The 7,324-nt window shown below is 45.4% G+C and overlaps 1 long non-coding RNA gene across 13 annotated transcripts; it reads left to right on the top strand.

Annotated features, from left to right (window-relative positions):
* The first annotated feature begins 1,116 nt into the window (after positions 1 to 1,116).
* LOC109766424 (uncharacterized) lies at positions 1,117 to 6,378 on the top strand. Of its 13 annotated transcripts, none has more exons than XR_002233637.4 (9): positions 1,117 to 2,050; positions 2,593 to 2,684; positions 2,933 to 3,022; positions 3,117 to 3,283; positions 3,389 to 3,431; positions 3,802 to 4,064; positions 4,275 to 4,326; positions 5,793 to 5,880; positions 6,161 to 6,378. It is a non-coding gene; the product is annotated as an uncharacterized lncRNA (long non-coding RNA). The 13 variants fall into 13 exon arrangements; XR_012182719.1 differs by having other exon boundaries at positions 1,603 to 2,050; positions 3,214 to 3,283; XR_012182722.1 differs by having other exon boundaries at positions 1,603 to 2,050; positions 4,275 to 4,500.
* Positions 6,379 to 7,324: the final 946 nt, after the last annotated feature.

Raw genomic sequence — 7,324 nt, 5'->3', positions numbered from 1 at the left:
GCTTCTCGAACTTGCACACTTCTTTCTACTTCATTTCTGACAAATTCGACATTGCTTCGCATCTAGTCTCATCTCTAGCCTCTACTTTAGCAACGAGTGCATGAGCATCTATCAAATTTCGTGCTATCAATAAATCGATGTAATCTTCTTCCCAACACCAAAACTTGTATCCATCCTACACACAAATTTGACCAAGCAATGAGCTACCGAGTTTGTACCGAATCCGGTGAACAAATGGAATCAAAAGAAGCACATACCCCATCTTTTTTGCACTTGAAGAGCACCCATCTGGGATGTTCCGGGGTGGTGGAAACTCGGGCACCACCTGCCGCTGGTAGTCGTCGCACTTTATGACCGACAAGGTGGAGCTGATAAGCCGCCAGGCCAGTGCCGAGCCCAGGCGTGTCTTTGTCGGCGAACGGCTGATGGGAGAGATCTGAGTAGCTTGAGGCCGAGTCAATACCTGCATGCGGCGTGGAGGCGTTGCCGGGGCTGTGCGGTCTGGTACCCAACCAATCCATGGCAAAGGCGTAGCCGGCAGCTGCCGGATGCGCCAAATCCAGTGGCGGCGGCGGCAGCCTTAGATCTACCGGTTGTGCGCCGGTAACGGGGCGAGAGAGGCCCAAATCCGGGCGGTCAAGGACCGTGGCGGAGCCTACGGGCGTTCACGGTGGCCGGCGGGGGGTGGGAAGGACAGCGCCGACGTAGATGCAACGCGGGAGCGGGGCGGGGGAGGCAGCGGAGTGGAGGAGATTTTTTTCTCCAAGCCCAAGCGGTGGAGTAAAATTAGGGGCGGCGGAGGCGGACGAGGATAATTATCCTCTGTTATCAGCTATTGGGGATCGGCTAGATGCTGGTTATAGAGAGTAAATTCTGACCGGTTATAGGAATCAGTTAAGAGTTTTTTTTTTTGAAAGGGAATCAGTTAGAGTTGCCCTAAGTGGCTTAAAAAAAACCAGCGCGCTAAATAGGAGGTCTCGTTACAAACTTACAATACAACCACGTTGAAATTGAATCACGGCGAAGAATCTCTAAATAAAGATAAAAGAAAATATCTAAAACACAAACCGGAGCGGCGAGGCGGAATCACATTCTGCACAGAATCTAGTTTCTGTTGGTGTCACTCAGACGACACCGGCTGCCGGCGCGGCGCGGCAGAGCGGGCAGGTGGCGTGCGCGCGCAGCCACTCGCCGACGCACGCGGCGTGGAAGTGGTGCATGCACGCGGACGGCCTCGCCGTCGGCGAAGTCCGACAGGCACACCGGGCACGTCGCCTCCCGCCACTCGTCGCTCCTCCGGTACACGCACACCACCAGCCCCGGCCCCGGCCCCGCCGCCTGAGCCTTGGGCGCTCGAGGGTCGGCACCGGCGTCCGGAGTAAGACCTTCCGGCCAAGAGGAGGATTGACGCCACCGTGACGTTCGCCGACGAACGGCCGCCGGAGTCGTTGGCCATGGACGACGACGACGACACAAGGCTATCTCGTTGTGCTATGACATTAGCTAACGAACCTGTAATTATGTGCGTATTACGCCATTACTTACCACTTAAGGGTGGTGCAACGGCAATTACAAGAATAAACGGTTCATCAAGCTCGCGCCGTCTCATGGCAATCTCCGATCTTTTGTCTGGTACATAAAGTATTATTTATTCTTGCTTTCTCCCCCGTGCTCTCCGCCCCTCCCCCGATCCCCTCCTTCCCTACCGTCGCGCCGCCGGCTCCACGCAGCGGCCGACGCGGCCTTCTCTCCCCGGCGCTCGAGATGCAACAGCGGGTGCGGCAGTTCTCGGTCCAGCCGGGTCGGGCGCAGGTCGCCGGCATCACTCGCTGCGTGCCGTGATTCTGGATCGGGCGCAGATCTTTGCGCTCCCACCTCTCCTCCTCCTCCTCTCTCTCTCTCCCGTGCCGCCATCGTTGCAAGGAGCAGGGGAGATAGGTGCCGAGGACAAGAAGCAACGGGTTGGTTGCGGTGGGCTTGAGCTGCTGGGGAGATGGAGGAGGCCGTCGTGGTTCGTCATGGAGGCGGCTCCCCCGGCAAGCTGGTTGAGGTACGTGTGAGATCCGTTGGTCCTTCATGACTGTGGTTGTTCGTTCTCCTCACAGACCATGTGTTTCCCCTTTTCTCCCTCAATGTGCTGGGGAATACATCGTTGCTATATATATGCTGAAAATTAATACGATTTTTCCTTGGCACAATACATAATTTGCAATGAGATGGTAGTACATCAGTGTATTTACAGGAAAAAACAATGGTCGTATATATGCTGAAAAGAATTAAGGCTGAAAAGAGCATTCATCTACTATTTCTTGATGTATGTTATCGTATATTGCTTCTCTACTTGCTCAAAATCAAATTTGCATCTATGAAAAGGTAAGAAGTTAAGGCCAGCGAGATGGCAGTAGATTGGCATGTTTACAGAAAAAACAAATAGTCATGCAAGTTTGAAAGAACAATCTGTTTACTATTCCTTGCTATATGCATATTTCCCATCTTCTTCCTTCAGAATCAAATGTGCATCTACTAAAGGATAAGAAATTAAGGCTGCAATCTAAGAATACTTTTATTTGCCATTCTGAATTTCTATCACAGCACGGAGGAATGAGGAATAGATAAATGAGGCATGGCGTAAGCGTAGGGGTCAGCCAGGGCACGACGCAAGAGTCTGCCCATCTCCTCTCAAAGTTAGTTCTTGCTCTTGTCCCTACTACCTCGCCTGCCATCTCTCTAATAGAGTATTTTATTTCTGCAATGTATTATATTCTTTGAAGCAATTGCAAATTTTTCATAGCTTCTTGGCATACTATGGATTGAATTCTTTGCGAGAACAAGCAAAAGATGGTAGCAGTTTCTTTCAGATATTTTTTCTCTCCTCTGCTCAGTGCTTGCCTCAATCATGTTAATTCATAGCGATATAGTTTGTCTGTTCCAGGTTTGTCTGACAGAGGAAGTCAATTGAGGAGTATGTTGACACCAGAGTCCAAGACCATGGGTGAAGCATTTTAATCAATCTGTTGTTTTGGTAAGTTTCTTGCATTCTTAGGATTTAAAATAACTGCAAGGATTGTAGAGTTCTAATGGTTGTGTTGGGTGTTTGCGGTGGCGAGGCTGAGCAGATCAAACTGTACGCTTGGACCGTGACTAATGGTGTGCCAATGTGGTGGTGACTGCCACACACTCACACAGATTCTTGGTACTCTCTGTAACCTGCAGATGATGGGTGGCGAATCCGGCAACCACAGATCCATTCCCCTGCATAATTTTTGTTTGTTCATTTGATTTGGTACAAGGCCTACTCAGAATGGGTTCCCTGATCTCAAAATTGTCAGTTTTCTTGCCTTTAGTTTATAGGTACCTTAACAAATACATGTATTTACCATATTGGCAGTCATCACCATACGGCATTCATTCTTCAGGATCTCATATTTGAGGTTAGCAGTTCGAATTAATGTGAGAGCTTGCATGTTTATAGTTCTAACTAGCTTTTAGTTTAGCGTAGGATAAGTCTTCCATGAATTCTTAGTTAGCTATTTATTGTTGCTGGCTGTGCATGAAACTGCAATTTTTTCATAATTTTCTTCAAAGGTTAACTATTTTCTTATCTACAATTAACTGGTTGTTGCTCCTAGCCGTTAGCAAGTCTGTCGTCCCTGACCACCCTCTCAGTCATCTATACAACTGTGGTTCATGCCTGCGTGCTATCCGCTCCTAAATTCTCACACCATGTCAGGTGTTTAGAAGTGATGATCATTGTGGTCTTTAGTTGTCATGGCTGTAATCCTAGCGCATGGGCTTTTGCAGGCTGGTCCAACCGGAGTTGGTTGATGGCAGGGGCTGCGCTCCGGCAACCGTATGGCTGAAGAAGGGATGCAAATGGAAAGAATTTTGAGATGCATAAACTCCCGTCTTTGAATCAGAAACAGAAGATTGTTAGTTTTCTTGTTTCTTAGTTATGCTACCCTGCTCCACGTAGGTTTTACAGTGAAAAGCTGAAGAAGTTGTGACGGCGATGAAAGGACTGAAAGATTTGCTCGAAGCAAAGACATCTAGCCGAGATACATATGGTAAGAATCTTCAGAGGTTGACTTTATTTCACCTGCTATTGAGATATATACTTGCTCATAGGTCACAACTCAAGTTACTTCCTTACCTGCACATACAGTAGTGATAAGGTCGACATAATTTTTCTGAGAACCTATTTTTTTAATATGACAGCATTCTACCTGCCCTCTGTTCTCTTTTATGATATTTTTTGCTTTTCATACATTTTGTAGCAACGAAGAGGAGGGATCTTATGTAGAATATGCAACATCCATGGTGCTGAAGGTGTGCTATTAAGTCTCAGTTGCTCCTGCAAAATAGCATCTTAATAAACAAAGGATATGCACCGCCAAGCAGTTTGTTGTGTATTTTTTCCCTTCCAACGTTATTGGAAAGAAGTCCAAATAACCCCTGGGGTTTCACAAACTGGTCACTTTACCCCCTGAAGTCTAAAACCAGGTATTTAACCCCCTGAACTTTCCTAAACCATTTGAATCGCCCCCTAGAGTGGTTTTTGAGGATGGTTTTGGTGACGTGGCATGGTTGTGAGTACCACGTCTGCACGGTTCATCTCTTCCCTCACATCCTCAGGTCGTTGACCTTCACGCCGCTTGACCTGCACCCTGGCACTTAGGTCCCGTGCCAACAACGCGGCGGTGAGGTACTGGTCGGAAGCAGCACCAGCCAGTAGGCGGCTGTGTTCTGGCTTGCTTGCAATCTCGCTTTCCATCGCATCCCCCGTGCGCCGTAGTCTCCCTGGCAACACTCTCCGTGGCCACGTCCGCTTCTTCCTCTGCCGACAACAACTCATCAAGCTCACGCCGGTGCCACCTGCGGCTGCCGCCGGCATTTGACGACGTCCATTGTCAGAGCTAATCACAATTAGGTTAGTCCTATCCAGCGCAGACATGATCGCACATCTTCTTGTGTGTACGTGCATGCTTGTGCAGGAGGGAACCGATCCATCAGGTCTTTATGTGTACTGTATCTGATTGTATCCGGGGAGCTTGAGTTCTACGAGCTACGTGCTGATGCCATGCATCGACGTGATGCTTCCGGAGTGCCACGACACTGACTTGTGTGCTCGGAGGAGAATCCACGAAGCCGGATGCAGATCAGGAATGAGGTGCACATTGCCCCGTCACCAAAACCGCTCTAAAAAACCACTTTAAGCAGGGCTAGGGGCGATTTAGACGGTTTAGGAAAGCTCAGGGGGTTAGATACCTGGTTTTTGACCTCAGGGGGTAAAGTGGCCGGTTTGTGAAACACCAGGGGGTTATTTGGACTTCTTTCACCTTATTGATATGCCTGTTGCTCAAGGTGTTTTTACTTGTTTACCTGATTAACAAATGAATATAAATTTAAAACACAGGTTAATAAATTTAGCGCAGTCCTTGCTGATATCCGTATTATTATATGTTGACTTTCCTTTGAATAATATAAGTTGGTCTTGTTGCCGCAAATGATTGGATACGCTAAATTCTTTTTCATGCATACAAGTTGATTTGGTTATCCTGTAATACATTATTACGTTTAGTTAAAATTTTATGTTTTGTAATTCAGATAGGAAACAATGGTATGTGATAATGCCCTTGCTTCTGACAGAGGCTCTTCTTTTAGTCATTCATAGATGTGTGGGAGGGCTGGCCGTCCACCGTTTGATGATAGTAGAATAGTTGTAATTATGACAAGACAAGAGGCAGTAATTTTTCTGTGTTTTCCTCCCGTTAATTCTGAAATACCTTTGACAGGAAAATGTTTCCTGTTTTTGGTCTAACCCATCGTAAGCTTGTCTCGTGGATCCATCTATATGAGAACCTTCTCAGTGGGTGTCAAATGGTGAGTCTCAGTATGTTCTTTTAAGTTCAGTTGAGAAGTTCTTACGTGATATTTTAACTGAAACTTAACTATGTCATGGCTGGTACTTCATTTGAGACTCTTGGCTGAGTATAGATACTATGACCAGACCTTCGTCTTGATTCTTAATGCCTTCTTCGTTTTAGTCTCCATCTACATGTGCAATTCATTATTTTCCTAGAGATGTCTATATAACCGTATCATGCATTGTTTTTCAGCTATGTAAATAACACTTCCCTTGGCTTTGGCGGTGGTGGTGCAGGATTCGTCGCACGTCAAACAGAGCACCCGAGGAGAAGAGGAGGATGCTCTCAAGAGAGGAAATGATATGTTTTTTTTTGTTTTAAGAGCAAGATAGAAGTTGATATGTAGTCCCCTGACTTCTATATATACTGATCCACAACACTTCACAAAAGAGTATATATCAACATCGTATGCTACAAAAAAAGCAAAGTAATCTCTTTTAGTTCTTGGTTCAAATTCGTCTTCGCGCCAAATGGCGCGACAGGTCATCTAGTGCACGTAAATGAAGAAAACGTCAGCGAGATCCCATCCTACTTTGAAAAAGTCAAAATGTTTTAACTCCCAAAACAAACCTGATTCATAACTTACTTACACCGTAAACCTGGCGCGATGAGATATTCGAAACATGATCCGATGATGGCAAATGTCTCACATCGGTCACGCCAGACTTATGGGGGAATCTACCTCTATCTCACTATGCTTCCTAATTTTTTAAGCCTTAACAGTTAATTATGGTCTTCAATTTGAAATTTGGTCACCTAATTTTGATCGGGTCAAAACTTTCTCAAGGAGCTCTCTCATTTAATTCTTCTAATTCACTATGTTCCTTAATTTCGAAGCTCTCCATTCGATTAAGGTATTCAATTTTGAATTTAATTCACAATTTTAACAGGGTCAACGCTTTTTTTCAAATCAATCGGAAAGGACCGGCCTAAAAAAATATATCAATCCCGTGCATCCTCTTGCCATTTAAAAAAAGAGTTAATATGTGATACTGTAGCATCAATATAGTACATGCAGCCACCAACATAAAAAAAATTCGCCACATAAGTATGAGTTGATTAGCAGATAACACATAATCACACCATGAAAACACCAAAACACCGCATTATAAATAAAAAGAAAACACACTCCATCATCTCCACCACACCAACAAAATACTTCATTTCTTTAACATTGACCAAGGTCAGAGCCAAAATATCGACATCCATAATACTAAACAAAGAAAATAGGAAAATTCATTTCATGATGAATGTAATGATACTGATCTGATAATATGGATATTGATATATTTATCTACAAATTTCTTCAAGGTTATAGCAATTTGACTTCTAAAAAAACCAATGCAGCGCGCTCAACCCTTCTAGTAAATACGCTATGCTCCCTAATTTTTAAGGCCGCA

The sequence above is a fragment of the Aegilops tauschii genome, chromosome 4 (assembly GCF_002575655.3).
Source record: "Aegilops tauschii subsp. strangulata cultivar AL8/78 chromosome 4, Aet v6.0, whole genome shotgun sequence".
Classification (NCBI taxonomy): Eukaryota; Viridiplantae; Streptophyta; class Magnoliopsida; order Poales; family Poaceae; genus Aegilops; species Aegilops tauschii.
This window is presented reverse-complemented; position numbering and strand designations above follow the sequence as displayed.